Raw genomic sequence first — 27,143 nt, 5'->3', positions numbered from 1 at the left:
TGCGAGAAAATAGGCTGCCTGTGATGGTTAAGTTCATGTGTCAACTTGGCAAGGTTATGGTGTCCAGCTGTTTGGTCACAAGTGAGCACTGGCCTGGTTGTTACCATGAGGATGTTACATGGATTTACATCACCAGTCAGTTGATTGCATCTAGGGCTATTTGCAACTACAATCAACAAAGGAGATTGTCTTCAGCAATGAGAGAAGTCTTGTGCAATCAGATTAAGCTTTAAAGGAAAAGCTGAGGATTTCAGTAGACAGAAAGAATTTTACTTCTGCCAGCCACTTTCTCCTGGGGAACTCATCGAAACCCTCCTCAGAGTTCCCAGTTGCAGCCTGCCGACGGAATTCAGACTTGTCAATAATCCTCACAGTCTTGTGAACCAATTCCTTCAGTAGTTCTACTATATATATTGTTGGTTCTGTTTCCCTGGAGAACCCTGTCTGTCAATCTAATTCCAAAACTTTTTCCTCATTCATCATCCCAAAAGAAAACCCTGTTTTGATTAAGCAGTCACTCCCCATTCCCCCTGTCCCTAGTTCCCAGCAACCACTAATCTAATTTCTGTCTCTACAAATTTGCCTATTCTGGATATTTCACGTAAATGGACTCATACAACATGTGACCTTTTGTACCTGGCTTCTTTCACTTAGCGTAAAGTTTTTAAGGTTCATCTAGTTTGTAAAGTGTATCTATACTTCATTCCTTTTTATGACTGATTAATACTCCACTGTATGGATAGACCACCTTACGTTTATCCCTTCATCTATTGATTTACATTTGGGTTGTGTTCTAGTTTGCTAATGCTGCCAGAATAGGAAACACCAGAAATGGATTGGCTTTTATAAAAGGGGGTTTATTTGGTTACAGACTTACAGTCTTAAGGCCATAAAGTGCTGAAGGTAACATATCAACAATTGGGTACCTTCACTGGAGGATGGCCAATGATGTCCGGAAAACCTCTGTTAGCTGGGAAGGCATGTGGTTGGCATCTGCTCCAAGTTCTGGTTTTAAAATGACTTTCTCCCAGGATATTCCTCTCTAGGCTGCAGCTCCTCTACATTATGTCACTCTCAGTTGCTCTTGGGACGTTTATCCTCTCTTAGCTTCTCTGGAGCAAGAGTCTGCTTTCAATGGCCGTTCTTCAAACTGTCTCTCATCTGCAGCTACTCCCTCAGCTTCCGTGCGTTCTTCAAAGTGTCCCTCTTGGCTGTAGCAAGCTTGCTCCTTCTGTCTGAGCTTATATAGTGCTCTGGTAAACTAATCAAGGCCCATTCTGAATGGGCAGAGCCACACCTCCATGAAAATTATCCAGTGAAAGATCTCGCCCACAACTGAGTGATCACATCTCCTTGGAAACATCCAATCAAAAGTCTCCAACCCAATCAACACCAATCCATTTCCTGCCCAGACAAGACTGCATCAAAGATAATGGTGTTTGGGGGGGACATAATATATCCAAACCAGCACAGCTTGTTTCTACCTTTTGGCTGTTGTGAATAATGCTGCTATGAACATCCATGTGAAAATATTTGTTTGAGTATGTGCTTGACATTCTTTTGGGTATACATCTAGAGTGAAACTACTGGGTCATCTGCTAACTCTGTGTTTGACTTCTTGAGGAATTGCCATCTGTATTTCAACAAGCTTCCAGGAGATGCTGAGGTATATATATGCTTGTTGTTCACCTGGGTTACCTCAACCAGATGCTGCAATCTAATGCCATCCTCAGCACCCGGGTTCTCCACCCACACTGCTGAGCCAGCCAGCCGGTAGAGAAATCATGGTGCCAGGTGGGCAAGGGCTGGTTCTAAACCTGTCCCTGAGGTCGAGCAGAAACCATGCCTTGGGGCCTGCCTATCTTTTTATGATTCACCATATGACCACATCCTTGTCCATATTTCAACCCTTATCCCCAGGCAGTTTGTCTGATATTGTATCAGATCCTGCTTGCTCTCAGCCCCACCCCATCCATCCTGCAGGCCATCTGGAGGAAGAAGCACCAGCCCCACCCTCTGAGGACTAAATCATCCTGCTCTCGGTCTGGCTAGTGGCATCCAGCATGGGTACCTTATTCCGATCACTTACAGGAGATGGCCAGGCCCCATTCTCCTCTCTTTCATCTGCCTGGCTGGGTGCCTGTGGCTTGCTAACTCCCACTTCTAATCATGGCCGTTGGCTCTTAAAAGCTGAGAATTCTCAGCTCCCACACAGGGATATCTGATACCTTGTCTTGTCTGCAGAGCCAGGCTCAAACAACTCCATCATGACATCTTTCCCAGTACCCACCCCACCCCTCTTTTCAGGAAAAAGGTTCCTGAGACATCGCAAGCTTACGTCATTGCATTTACCTCACTGTGTTACGATGATTACCTCCTCTGAAATCCCTTTTCCTGAAATCCCAGCATCTATGTTTGTTTCTGGCCCAAAGCAGGGTCTCAGTAAATGTTTGTTAGACTCAGTGAATGTCTGATTTTCCTCATCATGGGCTGAGATATGTACTCTACTCTCTGCACCTGTATTCCTAATACCTGGAGCAGCGTCTGTGCTCCACAGCCAGGGTGACATTGAACAGGGAGGTGAGTCAGAGCAGGTATCACTGCCCCCTGGGTTGGCTAATTTAGAGCCCTCTTCTACCTTTTAGGAACCAGTGCAGTGCCTCTGGCCCCTTGCTCTCCAAACCTAGGCTGTCAAGTCTTGCTATAACAGCAGAAAGGACCTTAATCGGGTTCTGGAAAAAGGGAATCATATAATGTATCATCCAAACTGGGGTGCTTTTGATAGTGAAAGGGGGCAGTATTAATAATGACACTAGGACAACAGGCACAAATGGGGACAGTCACAGGCAAACCAAGAGATGTGGTCACTCCATTTCTGAGCCACATGTTTGCTTAGGTCCATGTGTATTCAGGGGCTGGGCTCGCCTAGGCAGGGCCAGTGAAAGCAGAGTTGGGCAGCAGTTTCCCATGAGAACCAGTGCCACATCTTGAACTGTCTGCAGGCCAGCTTGGGGGAAAAAAAATTAAATCTCAGAGGTCTTATTTAATCTCCTGCTGCTTCAGGAATCTCCTTTTGGCACTTCTCCACCTTCCCAATAGGCTACCCAATAGGCTACCCCTCAGAGCCCCTTATCTCCTGTTTCCCCAGAGGCCCCAGGAAATCACGAACATAATTACAATCCCTCACTTGGGATTAAAGAGCATTTTCACACACTTTATCTCTTTTGAGCCACACAATGGTTTCTGGGAAGAGAGTGCAAGAACCATTAGAAACACCACAGAAATGTATGAAAAAAGCCCTTGCATGCGGGGGGGAGGAGAGAGTGGGGAAGGTGAGGATGGGAAGAGCTTATGTATGTATAAACATACCCTTTCCCCCTTTGGGTGGTCTTTTACATGATTAAACAGAATGCTTACTATTTACTATTTTACTGCATCCAATTAGAAGGTGAAATTATTCCCACCACAAAAGGATTCCTCACATTACAAAAGGGTCCCTTTAAGAAGCAGCTTCTCATGTATATTTACAGATCCTTAAATGTTAACAGAGGGAGAAACGAAAAGCTGAACATTTCCAAGTCACTGCTTATTAAATGGTACTAAAAATTAAAATAAAGTTAAGTGCTTATTAAATGTCATTAAAAATTAAAATACAGTTAATCTGAAGTTATGATGCTAAAAAACGTATTTTCTTATGTTTTTCTTTAATTTTTTTCCCCCATTTTACCAGGTAGGAAGTCAAGGCAACTGGCCCAAACACATCAGCTAGAAAGAGGCAGACCTGGGACTCGAACTCAAATGTCATTAAAAATTAAAATACAGTTAATCTGAAGTTATGATGCTAAAAAACATATTTTCTTATGTTTTTCTTTAATTTTTTCCCCCATTTTACCAGGTAGGAAGTCAAGGCAACTGGCCCAAACACATCAGCTAGAAAGAGGCAGACCTGGGACTCGAACTCAAATGTCATTAAAAATTAAAATACAGTTAATCTGAAGTTATGATGCTAAAAAACATATTTTCTTATGTTTTTCTTTAAATTTTTCCCCCATTTTACCAGGCAGGAAGTTAAGGCAACTGGCCCAAACACATCAGCTAGAAAGAGGCAGACCTGGGACTCGAACTCAGTTTCCTGATGCAAAGCCCAGACTGGCTCCTCCAGGCCTTCACCGCTTCTCAGCCAGGGAGGCTTTTCCGTGCTTCCAGGCTGCAGCGCCTTTACACCTATGGACACTTCTCTGGATCTCTTCTAGGCAGGAACAGTGCTTCCCAAGAGCACCGTTATTAGGCTCTTGGATGGATGACTCTCCAGTGCTTTGTCCACAGGGGCTGGAAAGGGCCTCTGTCTGGCCTAAGCCGGAACCAGATCACCCCACAGCATCCTTCGAGACTCCCCTTGTTCCAGCTACTGCGTGACTCTAGACTCCGCTCGCGACACGCACCCCTCATTCACTACAGCCCAGCAACACGGACGTTTTTTCAGTTCTCTGAACGTGCTAAGCTCTTTCCCACCTGGATTTAGTAGTACCTGGCACAAAGTAAGTACCTGTGAAAAGCTGGGGGCTTTGGGGTGTTCTTTCCCCGTCCGTCCTGTGTAGAATTGCGAATTCCCTGCCCCCACATACGGATGTCTGACACTCAGTTCTCCAGCGACTCCTGAAGTGGGGAATCTTCCAGCACCATCTTGCAATTTTGGATTTCTCTAGAATTCTAGGTTATTTATGTGCCACCATGAAATTAAAAGCCAAGGGAACACAGCACTAAACAGCTATGAGAGTTTTTGATAATTGTTTACAAATAAAAGGGACTAGTTAAATTTCCATAAGATTCTGAATTTCCAGAAAAGGCACTTATGATTTCTTCTGCAATGTGTCATTTAGAGACTGCACGGGAGGAAGACCCGATTCACAAAAGCAACACAAATTGTAAAATACCCAAGGATGTACTTACAGATAAATGTATACAAAAATAGATACATAGAAATGATTAAAGAAAACTATAAAACTTGGCCAAGGCATATAAAGATTTGAATAAAGTTCTCTGAATGAGAATTCTCAAAATTGAAAAGATATTAAATGCAACTGTGTTTTTCACTATCCAAATCAAAATGCTAACATTAATTTTTCTAAGACTTTTACCAAATGATGCTTAAGTGCGGCTTAGATGCTAGATAACGTGCGAAGACAGCCCAAACATTCTGAAAAAGAAAAGGAAGGAGGGACTTACACCCCTTACCAAACGTTAAAAGACACATATAAGAATGTTTATAATAGTGAGGCAGTTGGATAGGGAAGGAGGGAGGAGGGAGGAGGGAGTGACCCTAAGACCCATAACAAGAAGTTGCTTGGCACGCACACACCTAGCCCCACCACGTCTAGCTCTCACTCAGGTCCAGTGAAAAGTGCAGCTCATCAATCCCTTATTAGCAAAAACAGAGGGGGAAGGGCCCGTCCAAGTCCTTACAATGCAAGGATCTCAACCTCAGAGGCTTCTGAGAATTTGGAGAATACCAGTGCTCACCGGCTTGGAGTGTGTACTTTGGCTACGCATTAAAGTTTTGGGCTGTAACACTGACTAGTCTTTGGATTCTCTGGCAGTACACACTGACTAGCCTTTGAGCTCTTTCCTGCGCTGAGTCAAGAACCTTCACAGCATCAGCCCCCAGTGGAGCTCCCGACTTTTCTAAGAATTCCCGGGGCTCTCCAACATCGAGCTTATTGAAGTATTTGGCTATGCAAACTGACTAGTCCTTGAATTCCTGAGGTCTTGATTTCTCTGAAATTTCCCGGGGCTGTCTGGCATCAACAGAAATATCGCTAATAACCAAAAATTAGATAAAATCCAATTGCCCAACCAATCCTAAACCAAGTAGAAGAAAAGAAATAACAAGGATTAAAGCAGAAATAAATGACATAGAGAACAAAAAAACAATAGAAAGGATAAATATCACCAAAAGTTGGTTCTTTGAGAAGATCAACAAGATTGACAAGCCCCTAGCTAGACTGACAAAATCAAAAAGAGAGAAGACCCATATAAACAAAATAATGAACGAAAAAGGTGACATAACTGCAGATCCTGAAGAAATTAAAAAAATTATAAGAGGATATTATGAACAACTGTATGGCAACAAACTGGATAATGTAGAAGAAATGGACAATTTCCTGGAAACATATGAACAACCTAGACTGACCAGAGAAGAAATAGAAGACCTCAACCAACCCATCACAAGCAAAGAGATCCAATCAGTCATCAAAAATCTTCCCACAAATAAATGCCCAGGGCCAGATGGCTTCACAGGGGAATTCTACCAAACTTTCCAGAAAGAACTGACACCAATCTTACTCAAACTCTTTCAAAACATTGAAAAAAATGGAACACTACCTAACTCATTTTATGAAGCTAACATCAATCTAATACCAAAACCAGGCAAAGATGCTACAAAAAAGGAAAACTACCGGCCAATCTCCCTAATGAATATAGATGCAAAAATCCTCAACAAAATACTTGCAAATCGAATCCAAAGACACATTAAAAAAATCATACACCATGACCAAGTGGGGTTCATTCCAGGCATGCAAGGATGGTTCAACATCAGAAAAACAATCAATGTATTACAACACATTAAAAACTCGAAAGGGAAAAATCAATTGATCATCTCAATAGATGCTGAAAAAGCATTTGACAAAATCCAACATCCCTTTTTGATAAAAACACTTCAAAAGGTAGGAATTGAAGGAAACTTCCTCAACATGATAAAGAGCATATATGAAAAACCCACAGCCAGCATAGTACTCAATGGTGAGAGACTGAAAGCCTTCCCTCTAAGATCAGGAACAAGACAAGGATGCCCGCTGTCACCACTGTTATTCAACATTGTGCTGGAAGTGCTAGCCAGGGCAATCCGGCAAGACAAAGAAATAAAAGGCATCCAAATTGGAAAAGAAGAAGTAAAACTGTCATTGTTTGCAGATGATATGATCTTATATCTAGAAAACCCTGAGAAATCAACGATACACCTACTAGAGCTAATAAACAAATTTAGCAAAGTAGCGGGATACAAGATTAATGCACATAAGTCAGTAATGTTTCTATATGCTAGAAATGAACAAACTGAAGAGACACTCAAGAAAAAGATACCATTTTCAATAGCAACTAAAAAAATCAAGTACCTAGGAATCAACTTAACCAAAGATGTAAAAGACCTATACAAAGAAAACTACATAACTCTACTAAAAGAAATAGAAGGGGACCTTAAAAGATGGAAAAATATTCCATGTTCATGGATAGGAAGGCTAAATGTCATTAAGATGTCAATTCTACCCAAACTCATCTACAGATTCAATGCAATCCCAATCAAAATTCCAACAACCTACTTTGCAGACTTGGAAAAGCTAGTTATCAAATTTATTTGGAAAGGGAAGATGCCTCGAATTGCTAAAGACACTCTAAAAAAGAAAAACGAAGTGGGAGGACTTACACTCCCTGACTTTGAAGCTTATTATAAAGCCACAGTTGCCAAGACAGCATGGTACTGGCACAAAGATAGACATATAGATCAATGGAATCGAATTGAGAATTCAGAGATAGACCCTCAGATCTATGGCCGACTGATCTTTGATAAGGCCCCCAAAGTCACCGAACTGAGCCATAATGGTCTTTTCAACAAATGGGGCTGGGAGAGTTGGATATCCATATCCAAAAGAATGAAAGAGGACCCCTACCTCACCCCCTACACAAAAATTAACTCAAAATGGACCAAAGATCTCAATATAAAAGAAAGTACCATAAAACTCCTAGAAGATAATGTAGGAAAACATCTTCAAGACCTTGTATTAGGAGGCCACTTCCTAGACTTTACACCCAAAGCACAAGCAACAAAAGAGAAAATAGATAAATGGGAACTCCTCAAGCTTAGAAGTTTCTGCACCTCAAAGGAATTTCTCAAAAAGGTAAAGAGGCAGCCAACTCAATGGGAAAAAATTTTTGGAAACCATGTATCTGACAAAAGACTGATATCTTGCATATACAAAGAAATCCTACAACTCAATGACAATAGTACAGACAGCCCAATTATAAAATGGGCAAAAGATATGAAAAGACAGTTCTCTGAAGAGGAAATACAAATGACCAAGAAACACATGAAAAAATGTTCAGCTTCACTAGCTATTAGAGAGATGCAAATTAAGACCACAATGAGATACCATCTAACACCGGTTAGAATGGCTGCCATTAAACAAACAGGAAACTACAAATGCTGGAGGGGATGTGGAGAAATTGGAACTCTTATTCATTGTTGGTGGGACTGTATAATGGTTCAGCCACTCTGGAAGTCAGTCTGGCAGTTCCTTAGAAAACTAGATATAGAGCTACCATTCGATCCAGCGATTGCACTCCTCGGTATATACCCGGAAGATCGGAAAGCAGTGACACGAACAGATATCTGCACGCCAATGTTCATAGCAGCATTATTCACAATTGCCAAGAGATGGAAACAACCCAAATGTCCTTCAACAGATGAGTGGATAAATAAAATGTGGTATATACACACGATGGAATACTACGCGGCAGTAAGAAGGAACGATCTGGTGAAACATATGACAACATGGATGAACCTTGAAGACATAATGCTGAGCGAAATAAGCCAGGCACAAAAAGAGAAATATTATATGCTACCACTAATGTGAACTTTGAAAAATGTAAAACAAATGGTTTATAATGTAGAATGTAGGGGAACTAGCAGTAGAGAGCAATTAAGGAAGGGGGAACAATAATCCAGGAAGAACAGATAAGCTATTTAACGTTCTGGGGATGCCCAGAAATGACTATGGTCTGTTAATTTCTGATGGTTGTAGTAGGAACAAGTTCACTGAAATGTTGCTATATTATGTAACTTTCTTGGGGTAAAGTAGGAACATGTTGGAAGTTAAGCAGTTATCTTAGGTTAGTTGTCTTTTTCTTACTCCCTTGCTATGGTCTCTTTGAAATGCTCTTTTATTGTATGTTTGTTTTCTTTTTAACTTTTTTTTTCATACAGGTGATTTGAAAAAAGAAGGGAAAGTTAAAAAAAAAAAAAAAAAGAAAAAAGAAAAAAGACAAACAAGGGAAAAAAAAAAAAAAAAAGATGTAGTGCCCCCTTGAGGAGCCTGTGGAGAATGCAGGGGTATTCGCCTACCCCACCTCCATGGTTGCTAACATGACCACAGACATAGGGGACTGGTGGTTTGATGGGTTGAGCCCTCTACCATAAGTTTTACCCTTGGGAAGACGGTTGCTGCAAAGGAGAGGCTAGGCCTCCCTGTATTTGTGCCTAAGAGTCTCCTCCTGAATGCCTCTTTGTTGCTCAGATGTGGCCCTCTCTCTCTGGCTAAGCCAACTTGAAAGGTGAAATCACTGCCCTCCCCCCTACGTGGGATCAGACACCCAGGGAAGTGAATCTCCCTGGCAACGTGGAATATGACTCCCAGGGAGGAATGTAGACCTGGCACCGTGGGACGGAGAACATCTTCTTGACCAAAAGGGGGATGTGAAAGGAAATGAAATAAGCTTCAGTGGCAGAGAGATTCCAAAAGGAGCCGAGAGGTCACTCTGGTGGGCACTCTTATGCACACTTTAGACAACCCTTTTTAGGTTCTAAAGAATTGGGGTAGCTGGTGGTGGATACCTGAAACTATCAAACTACAACCCAGAACCCATGAATCTCGAAGACAGTTGTATAAAAATGTAGCTTATGAGGGGTGACAATGGGATTGGGAAAGCCATAAGGACCAAACACCACTTTGTCTAGTTTATGGATGGATGTGTAGAAAAGTAGGGGAAGGAAACAAACAGACAAAGGTACCCAGTGTTCTTTTTTACTTCAATTGCTCTTTTTCACTCTAATTATTATTCTTGTTATTTTTGTGTGTGTGCTAATGAAGGTGTCAGGGATTGATTTAGGTGATGAATGTACAACTATGTAATGGTACTGTAAACAATCGAAAGTACAATTTGTTTTGTATGACTGCGTGGTATGTGAATATATCTCAATAAAATGATGATTAAAAAAAAAAAAAAAAAAAAAAAAAAAAAAAAAATCCAATTGCCCATCGACAGTATAATGGATGAATAAATTGTTGTATATAATCAATGATCTAAATGACAATAAATAATGGACTCCTAATACACCCAACCACATGGCTGAATCTCGCAGACATAGTGATAAGTGAAAGAAGCCAGTCATCAAAGAGTCCATACTATGTGATCCTACTCAAAACAGGCAAATGAACCAAGGGTGATAAAAATCATGAGAGGTTGCCTTTGGGAGTAGGAAATGCCAGGAGGGGGCAGAGGGGAGGCTTCTGGTATCATGGTTACAAGTGAGTGTTCACCTTTTAAGACTTCAAAAATTAAACTTTATGGAAAATTACAGCAAAGAAAATGAATACAGCCACACTCAAAAGCATGAGTAAATTTTAAAAAAATAGTATTGTCTGAAAGAGGTGAGACGCAAGTGAGCACACACTGCCTGATACCATTTATAGAAAGTTAAAAAAACAGTCACTATTAGTCTTTGTGTTAAAATCAGAAGAGTGGTTATTCTGGAGAAGTGAGAGCGGTAACGATTGGAGAGGCGTGAGAGGGCATTCTGAGTGGTGGTTTCTTCTGTTTACACAGATATATTCTCTTTGTGATTTTTGATCAAACTGTCCACTTACAAATTGTGCATTTTTCTGTATATATGATATACTTGAATTTAAAGTTTTTTCTTTTTCAATGTGCACTCACTTTGACCTTTCCTTAGGGATTTTTCCTAAGGAAACAATAAAAGCACCCAAAAATGTACAAAGATATGTATTGAAGTATTGCTTATAATAAATAAATATTAGAAACAACCTGACTGTAGGGGAATTGGATGAATAATTTATAAGACATACAGACACTGAAATACTATCCAGCCAACTGTGGCTGATATAGATCTACATTTACTGACCTAGAAAAAAGGTTCACTACATATTGTCAAATGACAAAAGCAGGTAAATATATTGATGTTTTCAAATATAACACCAAAATGTTACTGTAGTAACTTTGGGTGGGGGGTGATATATGACTATTTTTCTTTTTGCTTATATATATTTCCTAATTTTTCTTATAAAACCTCAACCTTTTTTAAAAACCCGTATCTTTTAAAAAGACACTTGGTTATTTATTCACAATAAGACAGCACAACTATTGATAAACAAATGACTTGCCACCTAAGAACTTAGACTCCATAGACAGATCCGGAATGGCAGTCCAGCCCGGCCACCTAATAGCCAAGCTATTTTTGTTGGAGTTACCTTAATTTAAGAGCTCCATTTCTAGACTAATGAAAATGAAGATGGTTGTGTTTAGAGGATGATTCAAAATGTGCAAAGCATTTATCATTGAATGACAGATAAAAGACACCAATAAATGTTACTACCCTGCTTTTGATATGTCCAAGTAACTTAATTTCAGTTGCATTTCAGATACACCAAATCATTTCAAAAGATGCCCAATTTTCCAGGGGATTAGAAAATAATCTACAGTCTGTCTTATTCTGATACAGTATTTTTATCCTTATGTCAGTTGCTTTTAATCAAAATTCTTGACAGTTTCTGGGCCTTTTTCCTCCAGAAGGGCAAAAGAAATAGGATTGTTGGGCTAGTGAAGAATATTCTCGTTCAACCCTGTCAGCAGGTTGAGTTCCTTGTACCTGGGCTCCAAGTTTGATATATGAAGTGCCAACATCTGAATGTATCTAGAAAAAGCCAGTCTGTTTCTGAGTTCCCACCCATGCCCATTGAGCTGCCGTAATATACCAGACCTGACCCAGTGACCAGTTGGTCTCGGGATCCCTGGAGAACAGCATTCAGGATAGATAAGCCAGTGACTTCAGACAGAACAGCGCAGGCCACACCCAACTCTCCCTGGCCCCCAAAACCTGCCTTCCAAGGGTCTTTTTTAGCAACAAGCCAAATCAGGAGGTCAGGCCACAGGCATAAATTAGAGCATTTGGTTGGTGGAGAGACAGCTGGGGCCCCTTCTAAACTCCATGCCCCCCAACATATTAAGGGGTGCCTCCCACCAAGATGACAAGTCCCAATACTAATCCCAAGATCTTGCTCATGTTCCAAAGGAGGCACATGCAATTATCAGAAGTTTGCTAGAATATGAAACGTTAGTCCTTGAAAAATATATAACTTATGAAGCAAAAGTTCATTTTACTGTGACACTATAAACATTGCATTTTTTCCTTAAGATAGAAACTAAAAACAAAGATTAACTATGAACACCATCATATAAAGAGACCGCATTAGTAAGAGAGGAGTTGTGTATGGAAAATACTCTTAGTATAATTTTACCCACTAAAACAGCTACCCCATATCCCCATTCCTCCAAATAAGAATAACAATAGCTAAGATTTATATACCACTTAGTAAATCATTTCATACATTAACTCAGCTATTCCTTATAGCTACTTATGAGGTGGAGAGGATTATTATCACCAATTTACAGGTGAGAAAATTGAGGTTAAGTGTTAACTAAGCAGACCCAGGCAACACACACCTTGCTAGTCCACTTCATCCTCATCCAGCTTTCAGTGGCTTTTGTGGTCTGGCTGAAGGCCTGTCACCCCTTTCCAGGCCTGTTGGTGATGAGATCAGTCCTGTCAGACCTTGATCCACCCCAGAGATGGCTTCCTGCTGTCAGTCAAGATTGGATGCACTGTTTTCTCTGTGTTGCCTAGGGCTGCCATTGCTGAAATTGTGGGCATCACTGCCAGTCAGATTGTCAATCCCAGTGATGGGCCAGCCAAGTGGAGACTCACTCCACCTTCCCACTGAGGCCTCTCCTACCACCTCCCATGAGAGACACTGATGATGCTCTGTTTGAAGATGTTATTAATTATGATGTAGCCAAACTGAATGAGGTTGGGCCTTAATTCAATATGGCTGAAGTTCTTACAGGCGAAGGAAATTGGACACAGAAAGAGAAGCCAGAAGGAGGAGAAGCCAGAGATTGCCATATGATGGAGATCTGCCATCACCAGAACACTACAGACTTGGGAGAAAACATGGCCTTGACAACACCGAGATTTTGGACTTCTGGCCTCCAAAGTTGTGAGCCAATTAATTCCTGTCATATAAGTCAGCCAGTGTTTGGTATTTGCCACAGAAGTCCTGGCAAACTAAGACACTCTACTTCAGGTCTATCAATGATTCTCAACTTTAGTTACAGCTGGGGAATTTTAAAAATCCCATTGCCCAAGCTATACTCTCGGTGGTCAATTACAGTAGAATCTAGGGGTGGGGCCCAGGCATTAGTACCTCTTAAAACTCTCAAGTTATTCTGATGTGAAGTGAAGGCTGAGAAACACTGCTAGCTGTCACTGGAAAGGGGGAGGCCAGTGCTCGATGGAAACAGTCTTCAAACCGATCTGTTAGAAATGACCAGCAAACCCAGTACAGGGCTATGATCTGGCCTCCCTTCTTTTCAACTTGCTTACTCCAAATGGACTAGATTTAACTTTTCAGCTATAGAGAACAGAAGGATAAGCATTCTATAATTACATATGATACACATTATTAGTTCAAACTAGGAGGACCGGAATAGAAAATAACTCTGTCTGACAGCCAGTCATTAACAGAAAGAAGAGTCGCAGATCAACCTTTTACTTATTCAACAAAAATTTATTGAGCATCTGCTCTATGCCAGGTGTTGTGCTTCACATACTGGGGAAGATGGATTGGTGACTATAATTCAGCATATCTCTGATGGAGAGAAATCCTGTGAAAACTGGAGAAGGGACTCATGCCAAAGGCAAAAGCTGGAGAAGTAAGAAGACTGATCTTAGTCAGGTACTGAATTGGGGAGAACACCCTACATCCGAAGATCAGAGTGTTTGGGCAGGGTGGTTTACGCCTTAGACTTTAATAGGGAGGAGTAGATGAGTTAGCCTGGGGTGATTTACAGTTGAGGTTGTTTTACAATCAGGGGAATTTTCAGTTAGCTGAGCAGGAAATGTTTATCTCTGTGTCTAGCAAGTTTCAAGGGAACACACAGTTCTAATCTTGGCTAATCCCTCATGGCACAAAGAATGGGAAATTGGCTAGGAATGAAAGGGGAAGAGTCTGTGTCTGGCTTTGTCAGCAGGTTCAGGCAAAAGGACCCGTGTTTGGTCTTGTGGCTCCAATCAAGATTCTGTGAATGTTCATATGTGCTTTTACTTTTTTGTTTTCTAATTAGTAAAATTTCAAATACATGCAAAAAATAGAAAGAATAGTACGGTGACCCCTCATATAACAATCCTCAAATTTCAACTCGTATAGAAATTTTTCACCTTGATCACCCTCCCCACCTCCCTCCCTCCCTCCCTTCCTCCCTTCCTCCCCCTATCCATTTCTTTTTCTCTCATTCCCTCTCCCTTTCTTTCTCTCTCCCTTCCTTCCTTCCCCCTCCCTCCCTCCTATCTTTTTCTTCTTTTCTTTTTTTCTTTCTTTTCTTTCTTTCTTTCTTTCTTCTTTCTTTCTTTCTTTTTCTTTCTTTCTTTCTTTTCTTCTTTCTTTTTTTCTTTCTTTCTTTTTCTTTCTTTTCTTCTTTTCAAGCAAATGCCAGACACCATGTCATTTCATACCTACATACTTTGATATGCATCTGTAAATAAAATTTAACCAAGTTTTTGAGGTCCAGGGTAGGTTTCCTAGAGGAAATGGCTTCTCAGGTAACACCAGAAGGATGGGTAGCAAATAGCCTGGTGAAAATGTAGATGGCAGGGCTGGAACAAGGAGTGGGGAGTGTTCCAGGCAGAGGGAACAGCAGGTGCAAAGAATTTAAGGCACATTATGGGGAGGAAGGGACCCATGAAAGATGAGTGTGGAGAGCCGAGCCCTTTCATATAAAGCTTCTGAGCCTGGATTCCAGAACGCCTAAATTAGCTAACCAAAGGAAAAAGGAGAAGACAGTGCATCAAAAGATTTTTGTAGTCCACACACATGGTATGATCAAATCACCTACAGCAGACAAAGGAAATTGGAGACCCCTAATGCAAGGAGAAGGAAACGGTGGCACTAGCTGTTGTATCCCCTTCTCCCATCCTTCATCTCAAAGCTGGTGTCCTCCCAAGGTGGTCATGTGCCTGGGCTGGTGAAGGATGGGAAAACCAGGGCCCTTCTTGGGCCAAGACTTCATTGTTCTGGGTGTCCAATTTCAGTTCTTCCTTGAGGTGGGGAACATAGAGACAAGTAGGTTTCAAAGCATCATCTGAACAAGCAAAATGTGTGTTTCAGGGGGCACTATTCTCTCACAGAGTCCACCTCCCCCCAATTCCTGCTTACTGGCAGAGGTTGACTCGCTCCTGCCTGGTCTGCCCACCCCAGGTTGTTAGATTGGAAGTAGGCGTTTGTCTCTCACTGGTTTATTCCTCCCGAGACCCAGTCAGAGAAGTGGAGAAATCAATGTTTTTAATGAAAGAATGAGGTCCACACTACACAGTTGAGTTCCTGGTCAGAAGAGATCTGAGCTGGTGATACAAATGTGGAAACTATCTCACTGCAAGATGGCACTTGCAGTGAGAAGTGGGCTTAGGCCAGTACCCTAAGGGATGCCACCATTTAAGTGCCTGGCACAGGAAGCACATTACACCTGGATGTTATTTCCTTAAATTTCACAATTGTACCTGGTTTGTTATTTTTCTTGTACCCATCTGTGTTCCCACAGTAAAAGCTGCAAAACCCTCAATTATGCCTAAGCTCTGTGGGCTTGTCTTTGGGGATAGTTAGGACAGGGGGAACCTGGGAGAGAGTTCCCAATCTACAGCCGATTGGAGTACAGAACTCACAAAGGGGATAGTGAAGTGACTAGGAGGAGAGAGGAGTAAGTTCAGTCCCTGGGAATTACAGAAGTGGGAAGCTGATGATGGTGATGGTGGTAGTGTGTAGTGGTTGGGGCAGTAGGGGCAGCAGTCTAAGCAGGAGGGGGAAACAAAGAAGAATAAAGTACAGTGACCCAACATAGAGTACAAGTTAGCAATAATTCCTTTTCTTTTTTTTTTTAAATTAAAGACATTATAATAAACATTTATAAGATATTAGCCATATGATCAGCACATTTTTCACATGGTCTCACATAATTCTCACAGGTCCCCACTGAGGACAGACTCATGGTCTCCATCTTACAAATGAGGAAACTGAGGCTCTGAAAGATCAGTGGTTAGAAGCTCTGGAAACGCCCTATGTCCTGACTCAGCCACTTTCTAACTCTGGGACCCTCAAAGATTCGTGGCAGTTGAGAGACCCCAGTCTGGGAATGACAGGCCTGAGGGGGCTCTAATTGTCCTTCACTGCGCTCCTCTCCCAAGATCTCTGTTTTACAGATGAGGAAACTGAGGCCAAAGACCCAGCCAAGACTCAAATCTAGGCTCTTGGGCTCCGGGTTAACAACCTCTGACCCTGAGGTGGAAGTTTCTTGTCGATCATTGCGGACAGTCCCTCTTCCCTGGTTTTAGAGATGGAAAACTGAAGCCCAGAGCGAGAAAGAGACTAATCCGAAGTCACAATGTGAAAACCAAAGCTAGAGGCCACTGGCCCTCAGGTGCTGTCGAGGCTCCGTGTGCCCCTCACGGCGCCTCCCTTCTACGCTGAGGATGCTGAGCCAGGCGGGAGCCAGGCAGGATGCAGGCTTCCGGTCTCCAGGCACTACGGCTTTGGCCGCCTCTGCCCTAGGGGGTCCCTTCTTTTAGAGCAGGCCGGGGGAGGCCCACGTGGGTCCCTCGCGTGGGTCCCTCGGGTGCAGCCGGCTTGCCGTCGCCTTGGAAACCGCCTCCCTGGCTCTCCCTCCCGCTCACAGGAGGAGAGAGGAAATACCGACCAATGAGATGGCGAGAGTGCTGTGACGTCACGGTGGCTGGGCAGATTAAGTTAGAGGAGTTGGCCCGGAGCTTAGAGGGACATCTGAAACATCTGGCCAGGGTTGGGAAGAATCGCGCGGGATGAGGGGTAAAGGCTGGAATCAGAGAGACACGGGTAGGGAAGATACAGCTTCCTCTCCTCCCGAGTGTCCCGCAGGCAGCTGCTACCATGCACCCAAAAACCGTTCTCTCCCCACCCCCCAACCTGCTTTTCCTCCGGAATTGCGCTTTCAGTGCTGGCCCCACCTTCTCCTCTAGGGCTGGTGGCCATTGGGTGGCGGAGGGTGGAAGAGGAGCCGGCACTTGTGGGAGAGAAGGCTGTGTTGAGGGATCCGCTGCGTGACTTTGGATTCTGCAGGGCGAGGCTGAGTGGAGTGCACCAGGCAGTTGTGGGAGGAGTTTTCCAGACTTGAGGGACAGGATGGGGGCAAAAATCAAAGAAGCCGCCAGGAGTTACTTGGCTTCCCCACGTCTCTGCCTGCCGCTGAGTCCCTTCCAAATGCATCTGATGGTGGCAGACCGCTTTCCTGTAGCAAGCTCTGAACAAACAGACGTTGCTTGTTCTCAGCTTGGTGGTCTTTGTTGATATCTAGAGTCCCTTCCTCCAGCCTGCTGCCATCTTGGACCAGGTAGAGGCCTCGCACAGGCAAGCAACGAAGTGGGGCAGCCTGGGTTCTTACAGTGTGGAGAACCATTCCACCCTGGACCACCTACCTGGACTTTTACTTTGGAGAGAACCACATTTTTACGTGTTTAAATCACTTACTATGGTGTTTCTACCCTTTGCAGCAAAACCCAGTTCCAACTAATACACCACCTGCTATGCTGGACCTGGGGCTTCTCAACGAGGTTTGGTTTATCCTTGGAGGGACCAAGGGGAACTGAGGCATAGGCCCTTTTGCTTTTAGATCTTTAAACTAATTTGGGGATTCTAGGGTCACTCCCTAACCAGGACTCAATCTAGGAGAGGGCACAATGCCCCCTCTCAGGGACACTCCCCAGTGCCTCAACTTGATCGACTTTTCTGATTCTTCTCTTCTCAGTTCAGAGGATCTTAATCACTCCCAGGGAGTGAAAAAAATGACTCTCTTACATCATCCAAATTTATTATTTCTGCCATAAACTGCATGCCCTGAATACCTTTGGGGTCTTCACTTATTTATTTTTAAATTCCATTGCTCTGTTCTGTATCAAAAATGTGTCTGGAAAAGTCCATTTCCCCTAGCCCCAGCTTCTCTGTGCAGGGCTGGAGCTGGGACAGGGCGATGGACAGAAACCAGGGCTGGATTTGTCTAGCAGGCTGCGGAGAGGGAGCCGAGATTATCAAGTCAGCCTTGAAAGATAAAGAGCTTTGGGTCACTTGGAACCCCAGGGGTAGCCTGGCCTTTCAAGGCACTGCTAAGAGACTAGTCATTCTGGATCACACTTTCTGGAGTGAGAAAATACTGGGAGGGGTAGGCCAGCTTGTATAGCAGCAGATTCCAGATTTTGCCCTAGAAAAGCTTTTCTAGTTGCCAGCCCTCTAACCAAATACTTTAATTTTTTTTTTAGCCTCCCAGATATCATCACCCAGCCTCTATTTAAAATTCTAGGAAGGAAAAACTCACTGTCTCCTAGGAGAGAGCATTCCATTTTCAGACAACTCCATTTGATTTTAAACTGTTTATTTTGAAGCAATTATGGGCTCACAAGAAATTGCACAATTAGTACCAAGAGTCCTGTGTGCTCTTCTCCCAGTTCCCCCAATGGTGACAGCTTATATAGGTGTAGTGCAATGTCAAAACCAGGGAAGTGGTCTTGGCACATTACTGTAAAGCAGGCTACAGATCTTATTCAGTTTTCATTACTTTTTGTAAACCTGCATTCGTCTGCGTGTGTATTTTCTTCTATGCCTTTTTCCCCCCATATATAGATTTGTGTAACAACCATCACAATCAAGTTAGAAATCTGTTCCATCACCACAAAATGATCCCCTCCTGGGATCTCTTTCCTTTGTAGTATATACAGTAAGCATTTACTTTCAATAAAATTAACTTTAAATTACATAAGTAGCAAGTGTATACATTCTTCACTTGAAAATAGAAAGATAAGATAGATAAAGATTAAACCCTCAAATCCTTGCCTTCTCTATCATTTTCTAGGGGTAACAATTATTGTGCATTTGACGTAGATCTACCCAGGTCTTTAAAAAATATTTTTCCCAAGATATATATTAACCTATAAGTGAATATATTGTTGCATTGTGTATGGTTTTACATAAAACTTGTGCTATTTGTATCATTCCACAACAAACATTTTTGATTCAAATGTGTTTTAGAGATCTCTCCATGCTGATAAACATACTTATTCCTTTAAACTGTTGTACAATATTGCACTGTATGACTAGCTTACATTTTGTTGCCATTCCTCTGTTCCAGTAGTGTCCTGCATGTCTTTGTGTACTCAATGCTACAATGAGTCACCTGGTACACGATCCTGGGCACATGTGCAACTGTTTTTCTAGAGGAGATACAGAAAAATGGAATTCCGTCAATGCTAAGGTATGTGCTTTTTAATTTCAATAGATCCTGCCAAATTGCCCTCCAACTACAAAGAGGAGGGAGGGCCTGAGGTGGGTTTTGCACAAGAGTGGGACTTAGACCTGGGCTGGTGAGGGGAAGGTGGTGGAGCTCACACTTACTAAGAGCCTTCCATGTCTTAGGGCCTGTGCCCATATGACTTTAGTTGATCCTCAGCCCATCTCCATTAGAAACTGTCACAGACTGGAGAAGCCTAAGGAGATATGATGACTAAATTCAATGTGGTATCCTGGGTGGGAGCCTGAAATAGAAAAATGGCATTGGTGGTGTTCTAGTTCGCTAATGCTTCCGTTATGCAAAACACCAGAAATGGATTGGCTTTTATAAAATGGGGTTTATTTGGTTACAAAGTTACAATCTTAAGGCCATAAAGTGTCCAAGGTAATGCATTAACAATCGGGTACCTTCACTGGAGGATGGCCAATGGCGTTCGGAAAACCTCTGTTAGCTGGGAAGGCACGTGGCTGGCGTCTGCTCCAAGTTTTGCTTTCAAAATGGCTTTCTGCCATGATGTTCTTCTCTAGGCTTCAGCTTTTCTTCAGAATGTCACTCCCAGTTGCTCTTGGGGCATTTGTCCTCTCTTAGCTTCTCCAGAGCAAAAGTCTGCTTTCAATGGCCATCTCCAAAATGTCTCTGTAAACTGCAGTTCCTCTCTCAGCTTCAAAGTGTCTCTTTTGGCTGTAGCAAGCTCATGACTTCTGTCTGAGCTTTTATAGAGCTCCAGTGAAATAATCAAGGACCATGATGAATGGGCGGGGCCACACCTCCATGGAAATGATCTAATCAGAGTCATCACCTACAGTTGGGTGGGTCTCAATGATCTAATCAGAGTCATCACCTACAATTGGGTGGGTCTCATCTCCATGGAAACACTCAATCAAAGAATTACAATCTAATCAACACTAATACATCTGCCCACACAAGATTGCATCAAAGGTAATGGCGTTTTGGGGGAGACAATACATTCAGATTTGCACAGGTGGGAAAACTGGTGAAATCTGGACAGTCTGTAGCTTAATTCATTATGTTGTACCAATGTTAATGCATTTGTTTTGACCAAGTGTCCCATGGTTACATTAACATTAGGGGTAGCAAGTGAAGAGTATTTGGGAACTCTGTGTACTGACTTTGCAACTTTTCTGTGAATCTAAAATTATTGCTAAATAGAAAGTGTATAAAGGAAAAGCCTTCAACATAAAAGTAAATGCAATGTGTGGACCATATTTGGATCCCAATTCAAACAAACCAATTCTAAAAAGACATGTTTATGTATGTGAAAACAGGAGAAATTTAAATATAGGCTGGGTATTAGATGATATTAAGGAACTGTTTATATTGTTAGATGTGATAATGATATTACAATTATATACAACATCACTGTGGCCTGTTGAAGGGGCAGATTGAAATATTTATAGATGAAATGATACAATATCTGATATTTGTTTTAAAATATACAAAAAAGACACAAAACAAAGCAAAACAATCTCAGAAATATTTACAGGCAAAATTATATATCTGGGGATTAGTTAAAAACACTCCAGAAACAAAAACTACAGTGGGGGAAAAGGATTGGCAAAAATGTTGATACTTATTGAAACTGGGTGAAAGGCACATGGGAATTTGTTAGACCGTGCTCTCTACTCTTATGAATGATTAAAATTTTCCATTATAAAAAGTTAAGTATATAACACCTCTCCACAGAAGTTAGTGACTTACTGACATCTCTTTGTGCTTCCTGTAGGAACTTGACAGCACTCCCCATGTTGTTCTCGCTGTTTACAGGACAGGTCTTTATTCCCATTGGACTAAAGACTCCTCCAATTGGGCAGGAACTCTGCCCTGTTTACTGTTTTGTGTCTGCACTAACCCCATTCACTCCAGCAAATATTTGTTGAGCATTAACGTGTACCACACTGCTGCACTGGGGACATGATGAGTAAAAGATGTGGTGCTAACTTATTGAACATGTAGTCTTAAAGGGTGAGCCAGATATTAATTAAGTAATTGTGCTAATACATGTACAATTGCTACTAAGCATTATGTTGAAGAGATACATAGCATTAGCTCCATTAGTCTGGGAGCTCAGGGAAGTCCTTCCTGAGAAAGTAACAAATTTCACTCTGAAAGATGAAGAAGGAATTAACCAAGTTTATCGGTTAGGATGCTTTTGACTGCAAGTAATAGAAATCCCAATTCAATTGTATTAAATCATAAGGAAAAGTTATCATCCCATGTAATATGTCCACAAGTAGGAAAGTTTCTGGATTGGTCAACTCACCGGCTCAACAATGTTATCAAGAACCCAGGTTCTTTCCCTCTTCCTCCCTGCTGTTATCGGTGTGTTGGTTCACCTCCCATCACAGTTGCAAGGTGGCCAGATATTATGTGCAGATAAAACCATGACCAATACAAGAGTGGCCATGACTCCCTGTGTCTATTTTTAGCAGAAAACCTTTCCCTGAAGCACCTGGGTAGCCATTCCTTAAGTCTTATTGGCCAGAATCACATCACATACTCACGCGTAATCCAATCCATGACAAAGAGAATGGACTGAGCCTGTTTGCTTAGACCAATTACGCGTGATCCACCCACCCTGGAGCTCAGGTTGGGGCTCAGGCCTGTCTTCTGAGAGAAGAGAGTGATTCCTGAACAAAATTTGGGCTTTGCCAGAAAGGAAGAGGAGTGGAAGAATGGACTGGGGTAGAAAACCAATGGTATCTGCTATTCTAGCCAAAGAGGAAAGAGAGAAGGCTGTCCTGGCAGCGGGGCTAGCATGTACAAAGGCTCTGATGAGGAAAAGGGTGAAATAAATCAGTGTGGCTGAAATGTAGAGTGCAAGGGAGGGGAGTCATGTAACATGGAGAGAATTATGCAGGAACCTCCCCATGCAAGACCTAATAAGCCACATGTATTAGTTTTTTTTTATTGCTGCTATAATAAATTACCACAAACTTAGTGATGTGAAACTTCACAGATTAACTACCTTACCATTTTAGAAAGTCAGAGCCCAAAATGAGTCTTATGGGACTAAAATCAAGGTGTCAACAGAGCTGTGTTCCTTCTGGGGGCTGCAGGGGAGCATCTGTTCCTTGCCCTTTCCAGATTCTCAAGGCTTCTCCTATTCCTTGGCTTGTGGCTACATCACTCTGGCCTCTACTTCTATGGTCACATCTCCTGCTCTGACTCTCCTCCCTCCCTCCTTACAAGGACCCTTGTGATTACATTGGATGACTCAGCGGATCCAGGATAATCTCCCCATCTCAAGATCCTTAACTGAATCAATCCTGTAGAGTTCCTCTTGCCATGTAAGGTAACATATTTCATGTAAATAAACATATTTAGGATGTGGACATCTTTGGGGGGTGATTATTCAGCCTAACACATCTCATCTGGAGTTGTGTCTTTATCCTAAAATCAGTGGCAAGTTATTGAAATGGCATAAGCAAAGGGAGGGCATGCTCAGCTCTGAAGTTTGCTCTGGCATGCTGGCTGCAGAATGGAAAGGGTCAGGGGAGGGAGAGGAGCAAGAGTGGGTACGGTGAGACCAGCTAGGAGGCTACCTCAGTAGTTCAGGTGGGATCGCTCAGCTTGGATTAGAAAAGAGGCAGTAAAGATGGAGAAGAGGGTATGTACTTTGCTGGTCTTCAAATAATCATATGATGAATTGATGAATAAATGAATGAATGAACGATCTCTTTTGGAACAAAGGAGCTTCTTCCCAAGCTTAGGGGTCCCCACTCTAGCAGCATTTCAGGTGACTGCCCTGCTGACTCACAGACACATTGCAGCCTGTCTGTCCTCCCAATGTCCAGTTGATGGAATGACATCTCAGAAGATTCATGCCTTCTCTCTAATGAAATGGTTACTGAGCTCTGGCATCAGGACAATGGCCCAGCTGAAGCCCCCTCAGAAAGCAGTTGCTGATTGTCTTGAATTGAATGTTGGTCCCTTGGGTTGCTCTAAAAAATTCTTCATGAGTGAAATTCAACAATGCTCAACTGTGTGCTGCCTGTAAATCAAGGGTCTCTCAATCAACAACCAAAAGTGTATTGAACATCTCCTTTAGGTTGGAGCTTTCCTGTCAGGGGCCAGAAGAACATAGTCATCCTCATATTAATGATCCCTTGAGTTTGTCTCTCCCTCAATGCTCCAGGTCTTCAGTGAGGCTGAGAGAGGAACTAGTAGCTGTATCTCTGACCTGCCCTTCCTTCTAGGGGTTGCGTGTCTTGTATTCCTTACCTCACTAGCAGGAATTCCTGATTTTGATAAGAGGTATTAGGGTAGGTATGATAGTTGAATTTGTACTCCAACAAACACATTTCTTAGTCTTAATCTGCAGTCCTGTGGGTATGAACCCATGGTAGATAGGACCTCTTGAAGATGTTACTTTTAGTTGAGATGTGGCCAAATAAAGCAAGGTGGGCCTTAATCTGGATCATGGAGGCCTTAAAAAGAGAAACTTGAAGTCACAGAAGCATAAAAGAGAGGACACAGTCATACAATGGGAGGCAGAAGTAAAAGCCAAGGAACTCTAAGGATTGCTGGTAGTCAGCATCAGAATGTACAGACTGGGAAAAAGCAATTGTGGATATCTTGATTTTGGGTTTCTTCTGCTTCAAAACCAAGAGCCAATACATTCTCTTTGGTTAAGCCAACTCATTGTGTGCTAATAGTCATAGCAGACTGGCAAACCAGGACTCAGTCAGGAGTGCAGGATTAAGTCCTGAGCCTGCCTTTCCCAGCTGCGACCTTGCACAGGCCACTTGGTCACTGCAGACTTCAATTCCCTCTACTCATGACTTATCATCTGAGGGTCCTTTCAGTGCTAAGATTCAGTGAGTACAGAGATGGGGAAACCTGCATCTCTGGCTCCTTCAACCAGAGTCCCCTACTTCCTTCTTCCTCTTCATGCCAACATAAAACATATGGACTCAGGAGGTATTTTCATACTTCAATCAGTGCCATACAGAAACTTTTTATGAAGAAAAGGAGGAGGGGTAGGTGTAGTAAGGAATTTACCGGCTCAAAGAGAGATCTGGCCTTTGCCCTCAGCTTCTGGGAGGTAATCTGTAAGTCCTTGGAATGTCATGCCTGATAGGAGTGTCTTTATTTGTCTGGGGACCTGGGGCCAAGCCAGAGAGTAGCAATGTGATTTAGGCTAAGGGCTCTGCGTCACATGCTGTTAGTCAACTTCTGGAGGGCGTGGAAACTCAGATCAGCCAAAAGGGCAGTCAACAGTGTCTACATGATGGAGCCACAGTAAAGAATGAATATTAAGGTGCAGGAGAGCTTCCTGGTTGGCAATACTCCAAGCCTGCTGTCACACGGCAATACTGGAAAGTAACCTTGTCCATGATGTCATGGGGAGAGGACAACAGAAGCTCTGTTCAGATCTTTCCTGGACTCTGCCCTGTGTACTTCTTTCCTTGCCTGTTTTTTTTTTTTTCCTTATGCATTTTTTTTTTTAAGTGCATGACCTTTAACATACATACGTATCAGTGACAACTTTTGAAGTACGATTCAACAAGTAGTTAGTAAATTTCAAAGAACGTTTGAGTTACAGTTCCACAATTTCAGTCATTTCCATTATTATAAAATATAACATATGTACAGAAAGGTGTTAACTTTTAAAGTACAGCTCAATAAGCAGATATATAGGTGATTTCTAAACATGTTATGGGTTACAGTTTTACCACCTTAGCCATCTCCCTCCAGCTATTCAAATACCCTAGCATCCAAATATATATACATACATATATATATTTATATAAAGTTTCATTATCTGTAATCATTTATTAAATCCTGTCTTGTCCAGTGCCACCCCTTCCTCTCATTTAATCACTTTCCTGATATCCAGGTGTGTCTAGGCAGTGACTACCCCAACTTGTCCATATTGAAAGGGGTTGTTGTCACCATGGGGAAGGGGGCTGCATCCAATTGCCACCCTTAAAGAGGCTATTGCCTTTGGGTCCGAAGACCTGCTGGGAGTAGGGACACTCCAGTGGACCTAAGTTTCTGAAAGACAAAACCCAGCGAGTGAATCCTTTATAGAATCCAAGTAGGGACCTAAGTACTCGGGGACTACGGTTGGTTAGGGCTTGGCATACTGCGGTCATCTGGAACATCTAGCTGGAGCTTGAATAAGAGAAACCTCCAGGATAGCCTCTCGACTCCATTTGAGATCTCTTAGCCACTGTAACCTTCTTCTGTTTCCTTTCTTCCCCCCGACTTGGTCAGGTAGGGATTTTCAATCCCTCGATGCCAGGGCCAGGCTCAAAGCTATGTCGTGTCCCATGTCAACCATGGCTGGTTTTAACCTTTATCTTTCAGCTGTGATAAACCATAACCATAACAGCTTTCAGAGAGTTCTGTAAATCTTCTAGTAAATTATCAAAACTGAGAGTGGTTTTGGGAACTCCCCAAACTTGCAAGTGGTATCAGAAGTGAGGGCGGTCTTGTGTAGTCAGTGTTTCCTCTAACTTTGTTGTTGACCAGGGGGCCAGACCTACTTGAAACTTTCTTCTACATTTAAAAAAATATGCTTTGTAATAACAATAGCTTATTCTTTGTACAATCCTCACAATAATCCCTGGAGTTAGGCAGTAGAATAGCCCATTTGAATTTGAATTTTATTTCATCAGGCTCTGGGAGCCCTCAGTCTCCACTTAATACACCCTTCATTTAATGACACCCTGAATGTGCCAAGGTAAATGGGAAGAGCTGGAATTAGAAGACAGAAGACCTGCATTCTAATTCTGGTTTTCATATTATTTATGTGATCTTGTGGAAGTTATTTCTCTTCTTGGGTCTTTGGATTTCTCACTTGTCATGTGAAGAATGGCTTCTAAGTTCCCTTCTAGGCCAACTTCTAAAATTCTAAGAAAGCCATCCAAATAGCTTTCCACCAAATCTGGCATCTTTTAGAAAGACAAGTCCATAAGCAAACAAAAGTTGGTATGTGATGATGCAAATTTCAGGGGGAAATTCCACTGCACATCCTCCACAGACCAGCTACCTTCCAGCAGAAGGCCCAGGAGCAGTTAGCTCTCCTTTCCTTCCAATTCAGTAAGATGTGACTCTTATTTTTCGGCTGTTTCAAACATTCTGCCCTTAAGAGACTTTTAAAACTGCTAGATGCTTACAAGTAAGGACACTTCTGCTGTCTTTGGGGCTTTTGATAAAAACAATCTCATTGCTCTATCAGATTAGCCATGCAAGTCATCACAGATCCCACAGTCTTTCTAAACAGATGTTGAATGATCCTCAGTCCCCTCCCCACGCCCAGGATCGGTGTTTCTGTAGAGACTGAGGATACAGATGGCCAAACCTCCCCCCACCCGGTTGCTATGCACCTACAGGCAGTTGTCGACAACAGCTGCATGCAGGACTGCTGAAGCAAAAGATTTGGAAATTATTTTGCAGTAAAAAAAAAAAAAAATTATGTGATGAAAGCTTCTAGGCTGCCAAAAGGACACTGCCTCATTACTGATGTTATGGAAAAAACACTGTAAGGCCTGATCCACAGTTGTGCTCTGCACTAGTTTTTCCTCTCGGCATTTGATCTTTCCTTTAGCAACCAAGCTGTAAGCACAGGAGGCCTCTTTTCCATTCACACAGCAACATCTGCAAGCCTTCTGAAGACGATCGTTGAGTAAGTG

Source organism: Choloepus didactylus, chromosome 5 (assembly GCF_015220235.1).
Source record: "Choloepus didactylus isolate mChoDid1 chromosome 5, mChoDid1.pri, whole genome shotgun sequence".
Lineage (NCBI taxonomy): Eukaryota > Metazoa > Chordata > Mammalia > Pilosa > Megalonychidae > Choloepus > Choloepus didactylus.
This window is presented reverse-complemented; position numbering follows the sequence as displayed.